At 46.3% G+C, this 24097-nt stretch overlaps 1 pseudogene; it reads right to left on the reverse strand.

The window, feature by feature from the left end:
• Window positions 1-4594: 4594 nt before the first annotated feature.
• Window positions 4595-23735, reverse strand: LOC135572714 (uncharacterized; annotated as a pseudogene).
• Window positions 23736-24097: the final 362 nt, after the last annotated feature.

Below are 24097 nucleotides of genomic sequence, written 5' to 3' on the forward strand. Positions count from 1 at the left end.
TTTCCCATCAATTCCCATTATTAAAGTGGCTGGAGTTGAGTCAGTGTGTTGGCAGCAGCCACTCAATGTTAGTGGTGGCTGTTTAACAGTCTGATGGCCTTGAGATAGAAGCTGTTTTTCAGTCTCTCGGTCCCAGCATTGATGCACCTGTACTGACCTCTCCTTCTGGATGATAGCGGGGTGAACAGGCAGTGGCTCGGGTGGTTGTTGTCCTTGATGATCTTTATGGTGTCCTGGAGGGCAGGTAGTTTGCCCCCGGTGATGCGTTGTGCAGACCTCACTACCCTCTGGAGAGCCTTACGGTTGTGGGCGGAGCAGTTGCCGTACCAGGCGGTGATACATCCCGACAGGATGCTCTTGATTGTGCATCTGTAGAAGTTTGTGAGTGCTTTTGGTGACAAGCCAAATTTCTTCAGCCTCCTGAGGTTGAAGAGGCGCTGCTGCGCCTTCTTCACGATGCTGTCTGTGTGGGTGGACCAATTCAGTTTGTCTGTGATGTGTACGCCGAGGAACTTAAAACTTACTACCCTCTCCACTACTGTTCCATCGATGTGGATAGGGAGGTGTTCCCTCTGCTGTTTCCTGAAGTCCACAATCATCTCCTTAGTTTTGTTGACGTTGAGTGTGAGGTTATTTTCCTGACACCACACTCCGAAGGCCCTCACCTCCTCCCTGTAGGCCGTCTCGTCGTTGTTGGTAATCAAGCCTACCACTGTTGTGTCGTCCGCAAACTTGATGATTGAGTTGGAGGCGTGCGTGGCCACGCAGTCGTGGGTGAACAGGGAGTACAGGAGAGGGCTCAGAACGCACCCTTGTGGGGCCCCAGTGTTGAGGATCAGCGGGGTGGAGATGTTGTTGCCTACCCTCACCACCGCACCACTACACTACACCACCGCACCACTACACTACACCACCGCACCACTGCACCGCACCACTGCACCACTACACCACTACACCACCACTACACCACCGCACCACCTCATTTTTCCCAGAACTCAAAGTTGTCTCCTGATGTGGTTTAAGAGTTGTTATGGACTTAGAACATCCAATGTTATTTTTCTATTAAAAAAGCAGAACCTGAAAAATATTGGGAAAATTAGAATCCTGTGAATTTCTGACTCAGTTGACAGCCTAATTTATCTGTTTCAATAGTAAGCCTACTATTAGACTAGTTGCACAGTACAGCTTGGGTTGGTCTGACTGTGAAAGACCAATATGGGATTTAGAATTTTAGGTCATTCAGAGTGTGTCACTGTTTCTCATAGACTTTTTCCCACAGGGAGCCTTTTCCTTAGCCGGGGCGGGCAGCTTGGAAAAATATTGGCAATATTAGAGTATACCCACTTCTACAGGCACCACTACACCACTGCACCACTAAAGCACACCGCACCACTACACCGCATTGCACCGCACCACTACACCACTACACTACTGAACCACTACACTACACCACTGAACCACTACACCGCACCACTACACCGCACCTCTCCACTACACCACTACACCACTGCACCACTACACCACTACTACACCACTGCACCGCGCCGCACCACTACACTACACCACTGCACCACTACACTACACCGCGCCGCACCACTACACTACTGCACCACTACACCGCACCACTACACCGCACCACTACACCGCACCACTACATCGCACCGCGCCACACCACTGCACCAATACACCACTACACTGCGCCACACCACTGCACCAATACACCACTACACTGCGCCGCACCACTACACTACACCACTGCACCGCACCACTACACCACTGCACCACTGCACCACTACACCACCGCACCACTACACTACACCACCGCACCACTACACTACACCACCGCACCACTGCACCGCACCACTGCACCACTACACCACTACACCACCACTACACCACCGCACCACCGCACCACCGCACCACTACACCATCACACCACCGCACCACTGCACCACTACACCGCACCACTACACCACTGCACCGCACCACTACACCACTACACCACTACACCACTGCACCACTGCACCACTACACCGCACCACTACATCACTGCACCACTACACCGCACCACTACACCACTGCACCTGCACCACTACACCACTGCACCACTACACCACTGCACCACTGCACCACTACACCACCGCACCACTACACTACACCACCGCACCACTACACTACACCACCGCACCACTGCACCGCACCACTGCACCACTACACCACTACACCACCACTACACCACCGCACCACCGCACCACCGCACCACTACACCATCACACCACTACACCACTGCACCACACCACTACACCACTGCACCACTGCACCACTACACCACTACACCACTGCACCACTGCACCACTACACCGCACCACTACATCACTGCACCACTACACCGCACCACTACACCACTGCACACACACACATTTTTTTTTGCTGGCTGGCTGGCTGGCTGGCGATTGGGTCGTGGATGTCTCTGTCAGAGATGTGGGGCTGAGATTAGTTTTGGCAGTGGTGACCATGGCCTCATTTTACAACATGCCCATTCACAGGGGGCAATATCAAACTAGCCTGGTAGCTCTCTGCTCTGAGACCACCACTTGGCAACCACCTGACAACTAAAGGGAGTCTCCTAGGTAATTCTGTCACAGAGAGTGGAGGAAGAGGAACATGTCATTGGCCAGCAGGTTTTTGCTCTAACATACCTGATTTAACTGCAGAACATTGATTAGCTAAATCAGGTGTGTAAAAGCAGGGCTGGAGCAAAAGCCTGCATACCGGTTAGCTTATTTACATTAGCGTATCTGTCAGAAGGGGGAATGGGGGGGGGCAAAGAAAGTGAAATGTCACCAATCCATGTCACAACTCAAGCAACCCCATGAGAGCTGCTGACATTGCTCACTTCTTCAATGCCCAGCCGGCTGGGCACAGACACCAATTCAACATCTATTCCACGTTGGGTCAATGTCATTTCATTTAATTACGTGGAAACAACGTTTATTCAACAAGTGTGTGCCCAGATGGAGGTCTCTCTGAGCGGCAGTCAGTTTGGTTGACTACCAAAGGGCAAGGCTCACATTGTAGGCTCCCATCTCACTTCTAGAACAAGACAACAATCAACTCTACGCCACTGCCCTGAATTGAACAAAAATGCTAGTTTAAACTTTTTTTCTGTCCATTTGTTCATTTCAAACATAGAAAAAGTCCAAATAGACGAGACACCTGAGGATGTCATTAATACACCCCCTTATCGTGGTGAACTGGCACGCTGTTCGGGCGTTTTGCTAAAGCCCAAGGCGCCACGTCGCTTCACAATTTCATTAGCGACAAATCCCATCTGCTTTATAAAGTCATCAGACTCCTCGAAACACCTCGCCAATATTCCAAATCAGCTGGCTGGCAGCGGGCCTACACTCTGTGTGTACGTGTGTGTGTGTGTGTGTGTGTGTGTGTGTGTGTGTGTGTGTGTGTGTGTGTACACGCCAATGCTTCTATTTTGTGTCAAAGATTTAAAAATAGCAAGCAGCCTTCTGCAGAATAAGCACTTCATGGATTCTGGCTTTGATGGTATGCTTGCATGGAGAGGCCAGCTGCCACCTGAATGTGGAGAGAACTGAATCAGAATACCGTAGCAGGGTCTGGACTTTTGTTTTAAGACAAGCGAGTGTGTGTGTGTGTGTGTGTGTGTGTGTGTGTGTGTGTGTGTGTGTGTGTGTGTGTGTGTGTGTGTGTGTGTTGTGTGGTTATACAGCCAGTATACAACGCTTGTATAAGAATAGACAACTATGATAATCAGTTAATTGTGAAAACAAGGACTTTGACATTCCTCGTGCAGCACTGATGCCCATTTTAATCACAAGTCTATGCTCCTACGCAACAAGTTGGACACGTGACATTGAAAGATAGTCATGCAGGTTCATTCAAAATACAGCATATCACGTGTTGGTGTGTAAGGTACATGCAGTCACAGGTCATTTTCTATTTGTCGATTAGACAAAATGATATGTAAATGGCACCAAAGATGATCTGTGACTGGAACCATCATCTATATACATAAGCATATATCAATACAGAACAAATGCATTCTTCTGTGTTTCCAAACTCTGGAACAATATCTTTCGCAGATTTCAGTACAAATCTAATATATTCATCACATTGGGGCTCCTCTATGTGGGGAACGGTAAAAACAACCAGCTCTCATTTTACTAGCAACCCGTAGGAATAAGCAGGACGCAAACAAATGGGATTATCGTATGATGGGAGATGGTTTGGGGGGGGCTTTGTTATCTTTATTATTTTCTGTAGGGCATTAGGCTTGCAACTGGATTGATTTCAAGATTGTCTGCTCTTTTCAGAGCAACAGCACTGTTTAGATGCTCTGACTGTGAATGGGAGGCTGAGGGAGAGTTCTCTCTATCCGTTCTATAGACTCACGCAGATAACGGTTGGGAACACAAACGGGGGTGTGGTCTACGTTGCGGAAACGTCCCTAGTGAGTAGTAAAGCAACTACCAAGATAAACATCACTTTTCAATGATTGAATTGACTCTCAATGAATCTTCTGAATTGCAATGAATGTAGGGTCAACCCTTGTACCTGACTATGCCAAGCTATCGCCATGGCCTGATTGACAGTGCAGGTCCCACCCCTCTGCCGCCCCAGTCTTGGGTCTTGAAAATGGAAGCTGGCTTAGAGGCATCTTCTGTCTCAGGTCGAATGACCTGCCTCAAGGGTGTGGTCTATGGTAGCTGTGGGAGGTTAACCAAGTGTGACTCCTCCTCTAAGGGTGGGGTGTTAAGTGCCAGGGCCGCCCCCTCTTCCTCCTCCACTGTGGAGCCCAGTACATCCTCCTCCACCACTTCCACCTCATGCCCCTCATCCTCCACAACCCCCCCCCCCCCAGACGCAGTTAGGCCCCACCTCTTTGTTGAACCCGGGGCGCCCTCCCTGCTGCTGCCATCTGCGCCAAAGGTTGCCGCCAGCTGTGGCCCGTTCCCACGACGACGCTCCTGAACTTCCCGTTCTGTCATCTGGTCACATTGGGAGAAGAGGTCATGGTGAGAGTGCACTTATAATTAAGTTGTAACTCCCTCTAAACCTCTGGAGTGGTCAACCGTCCTTCTGAAGAGCTACTTGGTGTGCAGGTTTTTACTCAAATACATTTGTATTCATACTCCTGCTCTGCTCTAACACAGCTGATTCAGCTAATCAAGGTTCTGATGAGCAGCCGAGGAATAGTCTAATCATAAGAATAATTGAATCAGGTGTGTTCGAGCAGGGCTGTAACAAAAGTTCCCCAAAGCCCATTGGTGAACTAGGTTGAGCTGTTCCTACTGCAGTGCCTATACCTGAACAGTCTCAGGCAGCTAGTGGTTACTTTTGTACAGGGTAAATGTCCAACTGATATTTGTATGTCGCAGGCAGCAATGCTTGATAGTGGTCAAAGACTCTGGCTCTTTCTCAATTTATCTTTCTGCAATCTCCTCACCTCCTTTCAATCGTATTGGAGGAGAAAGTCCAAGGTCCCTCCCCTCAGACCTTCTCATCCAATGCCTTTTGAGAAGGAGGTGAGGGTAAAGGATGGGAGGAATCGGGGAAAAATGACTTGAGAAAGAGCCTATGAGTCATGACCCAACCAAACTCCTGTTGATCGTTAAGCCACATGCTACATCCAAAACAGTCTTGGTGCATGTAGTGCTGTGTTAACAGATAACGTATCAGTGTAAGCTTTGAAAATCACTCAAGAAAAGTGAGTGAGTCAATTTGAACGCTACAGACATTCAAAACACAACTCCACATCATATCATTCTCTCTGAGCGTCTGTAACAGTTCCTTGCTTAAATCCTCACTTTCAATTGAGAGAATGAAGATCACATTACAGCTTTGCGTAACTAACTATTTCTCTTTGGAGTTGGGGGGCGGTGTCAATCGACAAAGTTATTTTGATTACTTATGTGACTGAAGCACTTCCATGGCAACAGGCAAAAAATTGTGTGGCGGTGATGAGCGCCCAGACAGGGGACAGGGAAGCGTGACGCCCCACTATCCCAGCGATGGCAACAGCTTAGTTCTGCCACCTCTCCAAAATATGCTCCCATTCCGCGGATTACTGACCCATATTTGTGAATGTTCATCTAAAAAGGTTAGAGACAGCACACAGAGTACACCTGCCCCACCCAAAATAGGAAAATAAAATTCACACTGGCATCCATATTTATGGGGCCCCTCCTTCCAAAAACACGCCCCAACTTTTTGAATGTCAGCAGGCGAGAATCGTGCACGCATTTCCAAAATGCCATGGCATTTGAGGAGCATTGGGTTCTTATTTGTCAGCACCAATGAGAGGCCAGGGCTAAGGGAGAGGCGGGAAAGGGGTCAAATATAGAGGGGTGTGAGGGGGGAGGAGCTAATTACAGCATTTTAGCTGCTGGCCAAGGGAGCTGTTTAACAAACAGTGAAACCCAGTTACATGATTACATACTTCCCTTTGGGTGGCTGTGTTGTGGCGTGAACGTGGGGCTGAGGCGGGCACGATGTGGCAGTGGGCGAAAGGAGCTCGGGTCGCTGGCTCTCGCTCAGCATAATGGTGTCTCTTTCTTCTTAACCAACAACTCCATTGGGAAGAAGAGTTACCTTCCACTAAGTTTTCCCCACAAAGTCACAAAATACAAATACCCAACAGACACAGAAGCTAAAAACAGAATGACACAAGGGGGGTTTTCAGGTGTAAGCAGGTAAGGACGGAGTGTTCTCCTACACACAGATAAAGTCATATTTATCCAAATGCGTGCGCACACACACGCAGAACTGTGCTCACAGGAAGCGGCTGCAGTTCCCTGTCATCCGTCTTCATTAGTGATGGCTGCCCGCCTCCTGGGCTGACGCCATATGCTACTCATAGGGGACCGTGCACCGTATACCAGATATCACACACGCACACACATTTATGCGCAGACAAACACACACAATCACTGGACGCAAGACAAAAAACACTTCTAGGTGCACTGAAGTGTGAAACACAAACAAAAACAGAAGAATGGAAAAAAGGATGATGACACGTTTCAATATCATGTTTCAATATCAAGTTTCAGTGACACGTTTCAATATCATGTTTCAATATCAAGTTTCAGTGACACGTTTCAATATCATGTTTCAATATCAAGTTTCAGTGACACGTTTCAATATCATGTTTCAATATCAAGTTTCAGTGACACGTTTCAATATCATGTTTCAATATCAAGTTTCAATATTATGTTTCATGAAGGGCAACCAAACAGTTATGTTATGAATGCAGGGCACTGCTCATCTTTTCTGTCGTATATCAGGGGTTGGAGTCAATTCCACTTCAAATCAATCTGCTGTATGGCAATGGTTGCAGACATTCCCTCAAATTTCTTGTACAGTTTACCCTTTTTCTTTTCTCTAAAGATGTTTATAGACGAAGACTCACCGCAATCCCTTTTCTGTACACTCATTTCTTATGTTAGCATATTGAAACACCCATTGGGATCCTTGCAATGGCAAGGCATATCCTACATTTGACATTTATAAAGAAAAGGAATTTAGCAGACGTGCTTATCATTAGCGACAGAGTAGAGAGTACATACATTTTCATACTTTTTCATACTGGTCCCCTGTGGGAATTGAACCCACAACCCTGGTGTTGCAAGCACCATGCTCTACCAACTGAACCACGTGCTAAAAACACCTTTACTTCAAACTTTTCTTGTGACAATATCCATTATACTGGCTGAGAGATTTGCTCTCTCTGAGTTGAGAGGGCCTTTGGTGACTTGTAAGTTGTTCAGGATGCTTTTTAAATCAGTAATAAGGTGGTTATTATGTATGCAGAGCAGAGCCCGGGCTGAGCACAGCAGGTCTTCAGCACACGCCGTGCTCAGGAGGAGGTGTGGAGGATTGGCTTTATACCCTCCTGACAGCTGCCCATCCATCCGTCCATTCCTCCTCACACACACACACACACACACACACACACACACACACACACACACAGGAGGCAGGCAGATACCCACACACTCTCGCATCTCATACACACACAGGCACAGGCACACACACACACACACACACACACTCGCATACAATCGTATACACAAACACACCAGGCATGCAGGGACACACTGAGACAGATATCCCACCAGTACGCACTAGGCATCCAGATATGAATGTACACGCTCACAAAGTCGAGTGTCTACACTGACACCGCATCCTGCTTCTGCCCAAACATATCCTACAGCTCAAACAGGGATCTGTAAACACCCAGAGGCACCTTCTCCTGATACTGTATACAAACACATTCTAAAACAAAGACAGCAGAGAGGTAAGTACCAACTCCACAAATAGCCATGTATCCACCTTTGAACTGACAACCAAATGATAAAACCCCCATACTGTACGCCTATATCCCTCTTATTTTGACAAGGTGGCAGGTCTGTCACAACAACTGAGACACCGTCTTCACGAGACGCCGGGCCGCACCATCCCTGACGTTGATCCGCAGAGAGGTCGGCAGCAGCGACAGGGCAGAGAGAGGGAGCTCGGTTCAAATAGACCCTGGTAATGATATGTCTATCTATCAGGGCATTGGACCCTGTATCTTCTTCTCCAGTGTGGTAGGCTATGAGTCTCGCCCCGTTTTGCCGTCGAGTCTGGCTGATGCGCCCTGACAGGCTTTCGGTGTGTATTCCAGCGCTCCTTCAACAGGGGATCGCTCCCAGGGGGGTTTTGGGTAGTCGAGTCAATCACGAGTCTATTTGAGTGAGTCGCAGTGTTTTTTCCCTCCCTTTTTACTTGTCGTTCGGGAACAACGCACTGCACCTCTAATGTTTTGACTCAGGGCGTGCCCCCAATCGGCACCTCTTTCGTTTTTTATTTTCGCCCCGTCGTCTGTCCATCTTGACACGGCCACTCTCTCTTTTCCTCTCTCTCACTCGCTCTCTTTATCTCTCTCGCCATCTCTCCCTCCCTCTGCCCCACGCCGACTGTGGTGGTGGACAGAGTCATGTGGCACTTTGGGCCTCGTCTCCAAATTCCCTAATAACAGCACATTCCCCTAAATGTGTTTGTAATGTGGCCAATCATTTTCAGTAATGGATGCTTGTCAGTTTTATGGCGGGGAGAATGACAGTCTCATGACAGGCGAGCCTCATCGAGCCGCTGCTCACCACCTAAATCTTGCCCATGGCACTTTAAATACAGACCAACACCCCCCTCTGGTGCATGCTGGACGTACTGTCTCATAATCTCAGGTCTGGCTGCCTTATCTCTTAATGGCACTATGTATTCCTGACTTGAGAACAGTTGTGTTAAACTAGTTCAGGTAGTAATCATGTTATTAAGAATTAAGCCGTTGGTATTTGAAATATTTAATGAGCCGCGGGAACGACCCCTTCGACAGCCCTGACTTGATGCTGTTATGGGGCGCGTCCTTACGGGGGAAATATCTCCCCAAATTACCTTTGCAATTCATCACAGGTAGTTTTGGAACGCATCCCAAAGTGACCCTAATGCATGAGACGCTGACAAATGCAGAGTTCCACAGACCATCCATCCTTCCCATATAAGTGAATGGATCTAGAAATATCCTGTGTAAATCCTAACACACATGAAACACCTGTTGCTAGAGGCTAATCTGACATTCAACGATCATCGACACTGCTCTGGCCGGGCGGCAGGTAGCATAGCAGTTAGGAGCATTGGATCAGTAACTGAAATGCCACTGGTTCAAATCTCAGAGTCGACTCGTTGAAACATCTGCCGATGTGCCCTTGAGCAAAGCACTTAACCCTAACTGTTCTAGGGTCGCCATCAATAATGGCTGATCCCTGGCTCTGACCCAACTCTCAGGGGGAGTGGGATATGCAAAAAATGTACAATTCCAATGAGCACGTGTGACATAGATAATTAGGTGGGTGCTCCCATTTGTCCTATCTCAGCATATGGATCTGACTCGTCCCAGTATTGGAGACTGTATTTGTACTTACATTGAAATATACACACAGATGGATTCCCCCTCTAATTTTGATAAAAGGGAGCAGTAAGTAGACTCTCCCGACAAACTGTTAACACAAATGTTATGTATTGAGTAGGTGGACAGTGGGCATGATGTTGTTGCTCTGGGTTCAGAAGTTAAGCAAGTGACTACATACAGCCGGTGAGAAGATCCCAACAGTTGACGTGAATACACAAGGTGTGAGCTGGCATCAGGACGGTGGGTATGAGCTGGCATCAGGACGGTGGGTATGAGCTGGCATCAGGACGGTGGGTGTGAGCTGGCATCAGGACGGTGGGTATGAGCTGGCATCAGGACGGTGGGTATGAGCTGGCATCAGGACGGTGGGTGTGAGCTGGCATCAGGACGGTGGGTATGAGCTGGCATCAGGACGGTGGTAGTGAGCTGGCATCAGGACGGTGGGTATGAGCTGGCATCAGGACGGTGGGTGTGAACTGGCATCAGGACGGTGGGTGTGAGCTGGCATCAGGACGGTGGGTATGAACTGGCATCAGGACGGTGGGTGTGAGCTAGCATCAGGACGGTGGGTATGAACTGGCATCAGGACGGTGGTAGTGAGCTGGCATCAGGACGGTGGTAGTGAGCTGGCATCAGGACGGTAGGTATGAACTGGCATCAGGACGGTGGGTGTGAGCTGGCATCAGGACGGTGGGTGTGAGCTGGCATCAGGACGGTGGGTGTGAACTGGCATCAGGACGGTGGGTGTGAGCTGGCATCAGGACGGTGGGTATGAACTGGCATCAGGACGGTGGTAGTGAGCTGGCATCAGGACGGTGGGTGTGAGCTGGCATCAGGACGGTGGGTTTGAGCTGGCATCAGGACGGTGGGTATGAACTGGCATCAGGACGGTGGTGGTGAGCTGGCATCAGGACGGTGGGTTTGAGCTGGCATCAGGACGGTGGGTATGAACTGGCATCAGGACGGTGGTAGTGAGCTGGCATCAGGACGGTGGGTGTGAGTTGGCATCAGGACGGTGGGTATGAACTGGCATCAGGACGGTGGTAGTGAGCTGGCATCAGGACGGTGGGTATGAGCTGGCATCAGGACGGTGGTAGTGAGCTGGCATCAGGACGGTGGGTATGAACTGGCATCAGGACGGTGGTAGTGAGCTGGCATCAGGACGGTGGGTATGAACTGGCATCAGGACGGTGGTAGTGAGCTGGCATCAGGACAGTGGGTGTGAGCTGGCATCAGGACGGTGGGTATGAACTGGCATCAGGACGGTGGGTATGAACTGGCATCAGGACGGTGGTAGTGAGCTGGCATCAGGACGGTGGGTATGAGCTGGCATCAGGACGGTGGGTATGAGATGGCATTAATTAAATTAAATAAAAATGTATTTGTCACATGCGCCGAATATAACAGGTGTAGACTTTGCAGAACAATGCAGAATTAAAAAGTAAGAAAAGATCCAACCAAATCAAATTTGATTTGTCACATGCTCTGAATACAACAGGTGTAGACTTTCCCGTGAAATGCTTGCTTAAAAGCCCTTAAGTAGCAATGCAGTTCAAGAAAGAGAGTTAAGAGAATATTTACTAAATCAAATTAAAATAGTAAAATAAAAAGTAACATAATTAAAATAACAATAACAAGGCAGGCATGTCAATGTAAATAATCTTGGTGGTCATTTGATTCATTGTTCAGCAGTTAATGATTTGGGGGTAGACGCTGTTAAGGAGCCTTTTGGTTCTAGACTTGGCGCTCCGGTACCACTTGCCGTGCGGTAGCAGAGAGAACAGTCTATGTTAATGAGGCCTGTCGATCCGCCTTTTCCTGTAGATGAGCAAATCAGAAAGAAAAGGACATAGTAACACAATAAAATAACAATAAGACTATATACAAGGAGTACCGGTACCAAGTCAATATGCAGAGGTATGAGGTAACTGAGGTAATTTAGGTAATATGTACATGTAGGTAGGGGTAAAAGTGACCAGGCAATCAGGATAGGTAATAAACAGTAGCAGCAGCGTATGTGAAAGTGTGAGTGTGTGTGTGGCGTCAATATGCATGTGTGTGTGTGTTGTGTGTTTGTGTGAGCGTATGTAGAGTGTGTGTGTGTGTTTGGATAGAGTCCAGTGAGTGTGCATAGAACCAGTGCAAGAACGTCAGTGCAAAAAAACTCAAATGGGGTCAATGCAAATAGTCAGGGTGGCCATTTGATTAACTGTTCAGAAGTCTTATGGCTTGGGGGTAGAAAGAAGCTGTTCAGGAGCCTTTTGGTACCAGAATTGGCGCTCCGGTACCGCTTTCCGTGCGGTAACAGAGAGAACAGTCTACGACTTGGGTGGCTGAACAATTTTTAGGGCCTTCCTGTGACACCGCCTGGTATAGAGGTCCTGTATGGCAGGGAGCTTGGCCCCAGTGATGTACTGGGCCATACGCACCCCCTGTAGCGCCTTGCGGTCGGATGCCAAGCAGTTTCTATACCAAGCGATGATGCAGTCAGTCAAGATGCTCTCAATGGTGCAGCTGTTTAACTTTTTGAGCATCCAAGGGTCCATGCCATATCTTTTCAGCCTCCTTAGGGGGAAGAGGCATTGTCGTGCCCTCTTCATGACTGTGTTGGTGTGTTTGGACCATAATAGGTCCTTAGTGATGTGGACAACGAGGAACTTCAAGCGCTCGACGTGTTTTACTACAGCCCCGTTGATGTGAATGGGGGCGTTCTCGGCCCTCCATGTCCTGGAGTCCACGATCAGCTCCTTTGTCTTACTCACATTGAGGGAGAGGTTATTGTCCTGGCACCACCTTTCCAGGTCTCTGACCTCCTCCCTGTAGGCTGTCTCATCATCGTTGGTTATCAAGCCTACCACCTTCGTGTCGTCAGCAAACTGAGTGATGTGTTGGAGTCGTGCGCAGCCACACAGCCGTGAGTGAACAGGGATTACAGGAGGGGACTAAGGGCACACCCCTGTGGGGCCCCCGTGTTGAGGGTCAGCGAGGCGGATGTGTAGTTATACTCTCCCCACCTGGGGTGGCCAGTCAGGAAGTCCAGGATCCAGTTGCAGAGGGATTTGTTTAATCCCATGGTCCTTAGTTTATAGTGATGATTGGAGGGCACTATGGTGTTGAATGCTGAGCTGTAGTCAATGAACAGCATTCTCACGTAGGTGTTCCTTTTGTCCAAGTGGGAAAGGGCAGTGTGGAGTGCAATAGAGATTGCGTCGTCTGTGGATCTGTTGGGGCGTTATGCAAATTGGAGTTTAAAAAGGGCTTTATAAATGAATTTGATTGACTAAGTGGGTCCAGAGTGTCTGGGATGATGGTGTTGACGTGAGCCACGCCCAGCCTTTCAAAGCATTTCATGGTTACAGATGTGAGTGCTACGGGGCAATAGTCATTTAGGCAGATTACCTTTGCATTCTTGGGCACAGGGATTATGGTGGTCTGCTTGAAACATGTAGGTATTACAGACTGGGTCAGGGAGAGGATGAAAATGTCAGTGAGTCCAGCTGGTCAGCGCCAGGACAGTGGATATGAGGTGGCATCAGGACAGTGGATATGAGGTGGCATCAGGATGGTGGGTATGAGGTGGCATCAGGGTGGTGGGTATGAGCTGGCAGTTTTGAGAGAATGCTCAGGTTTGTACTAGCATGACACAATGGTGGGTATGGGTTAAGGGCGCAATACACAACACATACTCCCTATTCCCAGAGACCAGCGGTAGGTCAAGCATCCGCAGCCAGGGAGGGGATACACCAAGTTAATAAAACTGCATTTCATTGGTCAGTTCATTGGTTAAGTGTAAGTAACGCTGGATAACATTTAATCATACAGTCCTATTGTCGCTGGCATTACAGTTTTTTCCAATTGCTAACACACTAAAATGACATGCACAGCACAATTATTTAACCTGACACACAGAGAGCAAAACCTCTTCTCAAGTCTCCAAAAGTCTAAACACATTTTCTGCTTTACACACATTTTGCAATTCAAAATGGCACTTTTTAAATGCACTTAAATGCACTGCACACGGTTCTCTGCATAAGACACAACAATCTAACAAAGTCACATGTTTGCCATTTCAAAACACTGCCATTCAAGATGACATTTCATGAGCTAATTGGCCAATACATGTGCCACCTGGCCAAACACCTCAATGGTTATTTGTTACTACTTCAATCAGGAAGTAAGCACTATGAAAAGACCACAGGTCACAAGACCACAGACCACCTTTTGCTTTACAACAAGAATGGAAGCCGTTGCAGAGAGAGGAAGGGGGAGGGTGAGAGGGGGAGGAAGAGTGAGAGGTAGGGGTAGAGCTGGTAGACCCCATGTCATAGTGTATCAGTTGGGTGACACCTGTTTACTTCATGAATGGCTGATGTCATACACTAACTGCACAAATTTCCTGTAGAATTGACTCTACTGTGGGGGAAATATCTTTAGGCTACATTGTCCAAGCCCTATATTTTTGTTTTTTGTTTTTCTAAAGGACTGAGAGACGCAACCATGGTGGAGGAAGGGGCCAAATGTTCACCGGGGTACAGGAAGCTGCCATTGTAAACTTGGTTTTGGAAAATCAGATTACGAGAAATTCAAAGTCACATCATCCAAGACAACACCATATTCAACAACATTCAACGAGTCAGTCTGTCCACATTGGCTCGCATTCTCAAGCGAAACCAAATCAGAATGAAACAACTTTATAAGGTGCCTTTTGAGAGAAACTCTCAAAGAAACAAAGAGGTCAAACGAGCATATGTGGATGTAAGTACAATATTGACTGCAGTACACTACACGCAACATTGTTTCCCAGTGTACTGGATAACACCATATTGACTGCAGTACACTACACGCAACATTGTTTCCCAGTGTACTGGATAACACCATATTGACTGCAGTACACTACACACAACATTGTTTCCCAGTGTACTGGATAACACCATATTGACTGCAGTACACTACACGCAACATTGTTTCCCAGTGTACTGGATAACACCATATTGACTGCAGTACACTACACACAACATTGTTTCCCAGTGTACTGGATAACACCATATTGACTGCAGTACACTACACACAACATTGTTTCCCAGTGTACTGGATAACACCATATTGACTGCAGTACACTACACACAACATTGTTTCCCAGCGTACTGGATAACACCATATTGACTGCAGTACACTACACACAACATTGTTTCCCAGTGTACTGGATAACACCATATTGACTGCAGTACACTACACACAACATTGTTTCCCAGTGTACTGGATAACACCATATTGACTGCAGTACACTACACACAACATCGTTTCCCAGTGTACTGGATAACACCATATTGACTGCTTTTGTTCTTTGCTTTCAGGGAGTACTGGAAATAGATGATCATGCAATCCCACATGAGTTCATCTTTATAGATGAGGCTGGGTTCAACCTAGCAGAGACCAGAAGAAGGGGGAGAAACGTCATTGGCCACAGAGCCATTATAGATGTTCCTGGCCAACGTGGTGGGAACATCACAATGTGCGCTGCCATCTCCAATATGCATGGTGTCCTCCACCGTCATGCCAACCTTGGACCATACAACAGCCCATATTCTCACATTTCTGGACAGACTCTACAACATTCTCATACCACCAGAGCGTATGAATGATGCAGACCATCAAAGAACCAGGTACGTTGTAGTATGGGACAGCGTGAGCTTTCAACGTGCAGCTCCAGTCCAAAACTGGTTTGCTGACCACCCACCATTTCTCGTGCAATACCTCCCACCATACTCACCATTTCTGAACCCCATAGAAGAGTTATTTTCGGCACGGCGGTGGAAGGTGTACGACCGGCAGCCCTTTGTGCGCAGGCCTCTTGTGCAGGCTTTGGAAGAGGCATGTGATGAGATTGATGTGGGTGTGATTCAGGGATGGATAAGGCACTCAAGGCACTTCTTCCCTCGATGTCTGGCAAGGGAAGATATTGCCTGTGATGTGGACGAGGCGTTGTGGCCAGACCCAGCTCTGCGGCAAGATGCTGCCTCTTTTTTTCTATATATTTTTTCTGCAATTTTCTTTTTCAGTTTACTGTTTTTTTGTGAGCATATTTTTGTTCAGTCTAATGTAAATATATCTGCTGTGAATATGTTTCACTGACTTGTTTGGTGAAAAATAAAATGTTTCAACAGCATGTGTGTGTGTCTGCAAATATTTCTGTGCATCTGAAGAATTTTCTACAATTTGAACTATTTTAGTATTATGGCAAAAGCATACTGAAGATGAGAGTGCTTTTCATTATTTATTTATTTTACCTTTATTTAACTAGGCAAGTCAGTTAAGAACAAATTCTTATTTTCAATGACGGCCTAGGAACAGTGGGTTAACTGCCTGTTCAGGGGCAGAACGACAGATTTGTACCTTGTCAGCTCGGGGATTTGAACTTGCAACCTTCCGGTTACTAGTCCAACGCTCTAGGCTACCCTGTCTACCCTGCCGCCCCAACAGTGTTGTAGTTGGTTAGACAAAAATCTGGTAATATGAATGAAGTTTGTGCCATTTCGTGCAAACGTTTGATTTTGATAATGCTATATGTAGTTTTGGTTGCAGTGCTTCATTTTGCAGGATATATGAGGTATTTTGCAGTTTGGGTGTGTGGTTTTGTGAATTGTGTTAAGTATTTTGATAAAACCAGCCAGAATTGTGTTTTAGCATTTGGGAAAAACTGTAACTAGGCATTTTTATATAAATGTTGGTAGACACAGTGTGTTTGCTCATGGTGTGGTGCTGTGTTCTCTGTAGAGTTAGCTAGCTGCTAGATCTAGTACTATCAAACCAGGCAGAAGCCCAATGTCATGATTTAAACTCATTATTGTAACCAACTAGGAGGAGGGGAGGACATTGTGTGGCGTGGTATATGAACTTGTGTTTGGACTGTGGTGGAGTGTGTGTCTAGGCCGCTGTGTACTATAGACGTGTGTGTGTGCCTGTCGTTGCGTCTCTGGTGCTGTGGCCAGAGACTTGAGGTCAGAAATGGACTGGGGCGTGGCCAGGAGACTGCAGGCCTGATCCTCAGACAACCACTCCTGCACTGCAGACAGAGAGAAACAAAGAGAGAGAGAGAGAGACAGAGACAGAGACAAAAAGAGAGAGACATAGCGACAGAAAGACAAAGAGAGAGAGAGAGACATAGCGACAGAAAGACAAAGAGAGAGAGAGAGACAGAGACAAAAAGAGAGAGACAGAGAGACAAAGAGAGAGAGAGACGGAGAGACAAAGAGAGAGACAGAGACAAAAAGAGAGAGACATAGCGACAGAGAGACAAAGAGACAGAGGCAAAGAGAGAGAGAGACAGAGAAAAAGAGGGAGAGACAGAGAGGCAAAGAGAGAGAGAGAGACAGAGCGACAGAGATAAGCTAAAGAAGGGGGATAGGAACATAGAGAGAGAGACAAGGGGTAAAGAAACCAAGGTAGAGGGAGGGAGGAAAGGAGTGAATGGGAGAAAGTCTCCAGGGCAAAGATACAAGAGGAAGGAGGTCAAATAGAGGAGAGGGGGAATAAGAGGGAGATAAAGAGACAGAAGTATAAAAGAGTGAGGAGGAAGAGGTATAGAACGAGGGAGACCTAACAGATCGCAAGAAAGCAACAAATATTATAGGAGAAACAGTATATAGACAGGAGTGACACACAGGTCTGAAAAAGAAAGCAAGAAAGCAAAAGAGAGAGAGTGAGTGAGTGAGTGAAAGAGTGACAGAGAGATAGAAACAGCTGTCTGTACAATATACTACCTCACTGCTCCCTCTAGCTTTAACTGCTGCCCTATTCTGCTGGCTCCCCCGACACCTGTCAATCAAGACCTCTGATTTGTCTCACTGCCAGAACTCAGAATACAAATTAGGACGAGGATCAGGTGTTATTTTTTTTCGAAAGTTAGGCACCGGAGTCTTAACATAACTCTAATGAAGAATGTCTGCTTAATAAAGACAGAATAGGGATTACAGGAGCTTTCATGTATGAAACTGGAATCCTGGTCTGGTTGAAAAAATAGGATTTGCCTTCACAAGAGCTGAAAATAAATTGAGGGTGCCCTTTGAATGGTACGACATCTACACAACATCAGCATGCTATTGTAGACTGTAATGCAACCTGCACTACCACACTACAATACCTCCTATACAGGTCCTCGAATAGGTGTCAGGGAAGGTGACATCATCGCAACTCAGTAGCTGTGTTTATACTCACTGTTATATGCATCACCTAGCTGCAATGAAAGACAGACAGAGGAGATCACTTAGATAACTCCTCATTTCTGTTCTGGGATCCGTTGCTCTGACCAGCCTCCTTATCTTATTCACCGCAGAGCAAGCTGCCAGTCTGAATTGGGACCTGCCATGTGGTCGCTGGATGTATCTGTATGTGAGGGTGGTGTACCTTGTCTGGCAGAGAGGACTCCTGTTAGAGCACTGCTGTTGGACTTCACAGACACTTTGGATTTCTTCCTCGTCTCCGACACAGTCTGCAAAACAACCCCCCCCCCTTATCAGCTGTCACCTCTATCAACTCTAACTCTCTTTGGGACTGTCAAGAGACACTGGCTAGAATTCAATGTAATTGCAATGCAATGTTGACACAGCGCCATTGTTTACTGCCTACACACACACACACACACACACACACACACACACACACACACACACACACACACACACACACACACACACACACACACACACACACACACACACACACACACACACACACACATACATACACACACACACAAACAAACAACCAAACAAACAAACAAAGTATTGAACCATGAGGGGAGTCTACCTGATGGTAAAAACTTGTTACTGCAATGCGGGTTGGATCGAATTGAGTCCACTGTCACAGACAGACAGGATGACAGACAGGATGACAGACAGGATGACACCTCTACCTTGTATTTCATGATATTGGACTTGGACAAACAGTTTCATACACTGCGAGGTTGGCACTACTTCAGTGTCATTCTATTCCAGCTAGGGTGTTCTGTGTGTGTTTGAAGTTGAAGAATTGTTTCTTGTTGCTGTTAGCTGAAAAGATGAAGGCTATTTTAGCCCTTTGTCAGGTATTTACATGAGAGGTTCAACCAAGTCCAAGAGGAGGTCACACACAACACCCTATGGCTAGCTGGAATAGCATGATATTGAAGCAGTGCCAACCTTGCAGTGTATGAAACTGTTTGTCCAAGTCCAAGAGGAGGTCACACACAACACCCTATGGCTAGCTGGAATAGCATGATATTGAAGCAGTGCCAACCTTGCAGTGTATGAAACTGTTTGTCCAAGTCCAAGAGGAGGTCACACACAACACCCTATGGCTAGCTGGAATAGCATGATATTGAAGCAGTGCCAACCTTGCAGTGTATGAAACTGTTTGTCCAAGTCCAAGAGGAGGTCACACACAACACCCTATGGCTAGCTGGAATAGCATGATATTGAAGCAGTGCCAACCTTGCAGTGTATGAAACTGTTTGTCCAAGTCCAAGAGGAGGTCACACACAACACCCTATGGCTAGCTGGAATAGCATGATATTGAAGCAGTGCCAACCTTGCAGTGTATGAAAATGTCTCATTTTATAGTGTACAGTAGTTACATTGTTTGTCTGCTTGGGCTCATTTCATTCTGTTTAATACTGTGTTGTGACGTTGTATTAGTTAATGTGACGACTGTTCATCGAATGATTAAAAGTCCACTGAATCAAGCCATTATTAACTTATTGACCTGGGGCACCATGGGGAAACTAGTTTTTATTGAGTTTCTATTTCCCAAATTAACTCAAAGAATATCAGAATATCGATTTTACAACAGCCGCTAATTAACCAGTTACCTCTACAATCTCGTTCTGAACGTCGTATAGTCCGTGAATCTGCAAGGACCCGGGTCTCACCAATGAGTTCGTACCACACCAAAATGATGATAAAAGATACACATAGACAAAACACATTATAGGCTATTGATTAGAACTTAGTATAACGGGCCAACACACTATGGCGCGTGTTACCCAAAATGGGGATTTCAAAGAGAGAGAAAAAGAGAAAGTACACGAGAGAAATATACATTTGGGTGAATTTGTCAGCTATGCTTAATCTAACCCTAACCTTGCCCCAAACTGCCACTCTTATGGATCAGAATATAATGATATAATTACGTGGGGTAGACCTTCGAGGATTCTCTTTCTGGTCGTCCTCACGATGTCAGTGTCCTTTTGGCTTAGGAGTCTGTTCCCTCACCCTTTGCTCTGGAAGGGGTCTTCTGATGACAGACAGCTCTGCAGCTCAGAGCTCACAGCATAGGAATGAAACCCTTTAGATACCACGATTCGCTGAGATTGGATGCTATGGGGTCTGGCTTGAATTCACCCGCTTAGACACAGCTACTCATCTGTAGTTTGGGTAGAAAAAGATTTCTTTGTCTTCAAACTTGTGTTGCGTTCTGAGTTCGTTTACTTTTTAGACCTTGGCTGCAGCTTGGGTCACGTCGTCTAATCTGTAAATTCTTTACTCACAGGTTTTATACCCTTGGGCGTAACCGCCTTTAGGGCAATTCTCTGGGCGTACCAAATTAAGAGCAAGGTCTAGGTTTTTCTCAAATCCAATTTTAGACAACTAACTTAACATTTCATCTTTACCAAAACATTCCCTTTGATTTGGACATTTTCCACACAACGTACAATGTATAAACATCAAACATATACTAGGAAAACTCTTCACGTTACAATGTTTTCGTAATAACGTCCTCCATTAACCTTTAATAACAAAACAAAAATGACATACATTTTCATATTCCATCTATCGTCATGACCACCATTGTGGCTGACGAAAACCATTGTTCCAAAGTCCCTTTATTTAATGTTTAATGTTCTGAGGCTGGTTCTCCATTGTAACAGGACAAAGGAATTTGTATGTGGCCAGAGATTTACCAGTGGCGTGAAGGGTCATAAAACCTCCACATTTTCAGACCCCTAGATCTCTCCTCCTCTGTTGGGGTTGAGAGATAATCTGTAGGGTTGTGGTCTCCTGTAACCTGACCTGATCATGACAGTCATGACAACTGTGTGATATGTGGCATGCTGTTGTTTTTACCTAGCTTAGTTGAATGCACTGACTGTAAGTCACTCTGAACAGGAGTGTCTGCTAAATGAATCAACTGTAATGTCAAATGTAATAATAGCAGAGAAGAGTCCACCACCTTTGACCCCCTCACCTGTTCTCCATACAGAGGGCGTCCACGGCAATGATGCGCGTCTCGTGGCCACCCAGGATGCGGTTCAGCTCCAGGTTGAACCGTTCGCCCTCTGTTGTGCTCCGCCTTAACGTCCTGCAGCTCGTCAGTCAGCGCCGTAACACTGTACTCCAGCTCCTCCATCTGAACACACAGACAGAAAGAGAGAGAGAAGAGAGAGAGAGAGAGAGAGATAGAGAGAGAGAGAGAGAGAGAGAGAGAGAGAGAGAGACAGGAAGACAAGAGGTGAGAGAGACAGACGAGGTTACAGTACATGCAGCGGAGGCCTCTCCTTATCAGCCTTCTCAAAGTGCTGATGAAGTAGAGGCACTGGGTCGTGTTCATCAGGGCACGATTTAGTATAAAGTTTTGAAAACGGAATATGAAAAAGAGCAATCTCATTGGACAAGGTCCCATCCCCCCTGTAACCTTGCCTTCTCCAGTTGATGGACCAGGTTCTCTCTCTCATAGGCTGGGAAGTGGTGTGCCCCCCCACCTCCGCATCCCCCAGCCTCTGTCTGGTGATGGTCATCCTCAGCAGCTGTGGACCAGGGAGAGACGGGTGAAACGGAGGAAGGAACAAGGGACAGATTCACTTACAAGTTTGAGTTCGCCTGAGAGAGAGATGCATGTTTGTGTGAGAGTGTGTATTGTGTGTGTGTATATGTACAGTGCCTTGCGAAAGTATTCGGCCCCCTTGAACTTTGCGACCTTTTGCCACATTTCAGGCTTCAAACATAAAGATATAAAACTGTATTTCTTTGTGAAGAATCAACAACAACTGGGACACAATCATGAAGTGGAACGACATTTATTGGATATTTAAAACTCTTTTAACAAATCAAAAACTGAAAAATTGGACGTGCAAAATTATTCAGCCCCCTTAAGTTAATACTTTGTAGCGCCACCTTTTGCTGCGATTACAGCTGTACGTCGCTTGGGGTATGTCTCTATCAGTTTTGCACATCGAGAGACTGAATTTTTTTTGCTGCTCTGCTAGAGCTGCCCCGGGAAACTTTAAGGGCTGTTATTGTGAAGTGGAAACATCTAGGAGCAAAAACGGCCACACAATTCCTAACTACCTCTGGACGCAACGTCAGCACAAGAACTGTTTCAACATGACAATGCCCCCATGCCCAAAGTGAAGTCCATACAGAAATGGTTTGTCGAGATTGGTATAGAAGAAATTGACTGGCCTGCACAGAGCCCTGACCTCAACCCTATCGAACACCTTTGGGATGAATTGGAACGCCGACTATGTGCCAGGCCTAATCGCCCAACATCAGTGCCCGACCTCACTAATGGTCTTGTGGCTAAATGGAAGCAAGTCCCCACAGCAATGTTCCAACATCTAGTGGAAAGCCTTCCCAGAAGAGTGGAGGCTGTTGTAGCAGCAAAGGGAGGACCAACTCCATATTAATACCCATGATTTTGGAATGAGATGTTCGACAAGCCGGTGTCCACATACTTTTGGTCATGTTGTGTAGTTCACCTGGGGAGAGGAGGAAGAGATAGAGGGAGAGAAATAGGGAGAGATGGAGAACAAAAAGGGATGGAAGTGAAAGAGTGGGAGAGTCACAGATGAAAAAAAAGCCTGGCTTTAAGGCTGAACTGGCAAAACTTCAGATGAGCCTTGTCCATCATCATTGTGATAAAGTGACAAGAGTTTTAAGAATATGAATTTAATGGCCAACAGCAGCACAATTTACCCGGTTGCGTTTTCTGGTGGTAATGACGGATCTCCATCCCAAAACAGAACACACAGAACTAATAGAAATAACAAAAATGCAAAGATTTTCTGCAAGGTGATTTAGGCTTGCGATTGAAATCATGCTAACAGGGGTCCCATTGTTTTGCACTCAATAATACTAATGCTAAGCTCTAGCAAATCAAATAAAAAACATTCATGGGTCACTGACTTTCCAGGTCCTTAGACCCTTTTCATATATCCATAAAACAAAGACAAGTTCGTCATTTGGACGAACTATCACTTTAAGGCAAAACGTGGCAGAAAAGGAGTACTAAATTCAAATATAAATCCTTTAGGCAGACTCATAATGAACTCTCTGTATTTCTTCTTGAGTCCCTGGTGGTGTTCTAGCAGCTGGTTGGCCATCAGCTTGTACTGGTCTCTCTCCTCTTGACCGGTGTCCAGCTCTTTGGACAGGATCAGGAGGGCCTCCTTACTCTCCAGCTTATGCTTCAACACCAGGAACAATGGAACAACATATAGGATGGTACAGAAAGGGACATAACACCGGTTACACTTACACACCAGGAACTACAGTGCCTATATAAAACCTTGAACTTTTTTTTCACATTTTGCTGCCTTAAAAAAAAAAATTCTAAAGAGGGATCAAATTCAAATAAATCCTACAGATCTAGATCAAATAATCCACATTTTCAAAGTGAAAGAAAGATATTTTCCAAATTGAGAAAAAACAACCAACAAAATAATTGGATATGTCTCCCCCAGAGTTAATACTTGATGGCAGCCATTACAGCTGTAAATCATTCTCATTAAGATTCTACCTACTTTTCACAACATACTGTCTATTGTTTTGGAACGGACCAGGCGGTAAATCGCTTTGTTTTAAAATACGTTGTGTGGGGTATATGCACACAAACAACCCTAGAATCCATAGACTTGGCTTCATAATCGTAACAAAAGATGTATATTGAGACTTTAGTTTGTCCTTCCATTTGGCAACCGTAGTTCTATTCGCTAATCATCACTGATGGCTCACGCAACCGATTGTCACAGGGTTTTTTCAGCGCGCTCACCTCGCTGACCAGGCCTTGCCAATCACTTTCACTCCTTTTCAAACTATTCACATTTTCTTGGCGTCTTCCCGACACGCAGTTGTCACGGTTTTT

Source organism: Oncorhynchus nerka, linkage group LG8, assembly GCF_034236695.1.
Source record: "Oncorhynchus nerka isolate Pitt River linkage group LG8, Oner_Uvic_2.0, whole genome shotgun sequence".
NCBI classification, from domain to species: Eukaryota; Metazoa; Chordata; class Actinopteri; order Salmoniformes; family Salmonidae; genus Oncorhynchus; species Oncorhynchus nerka.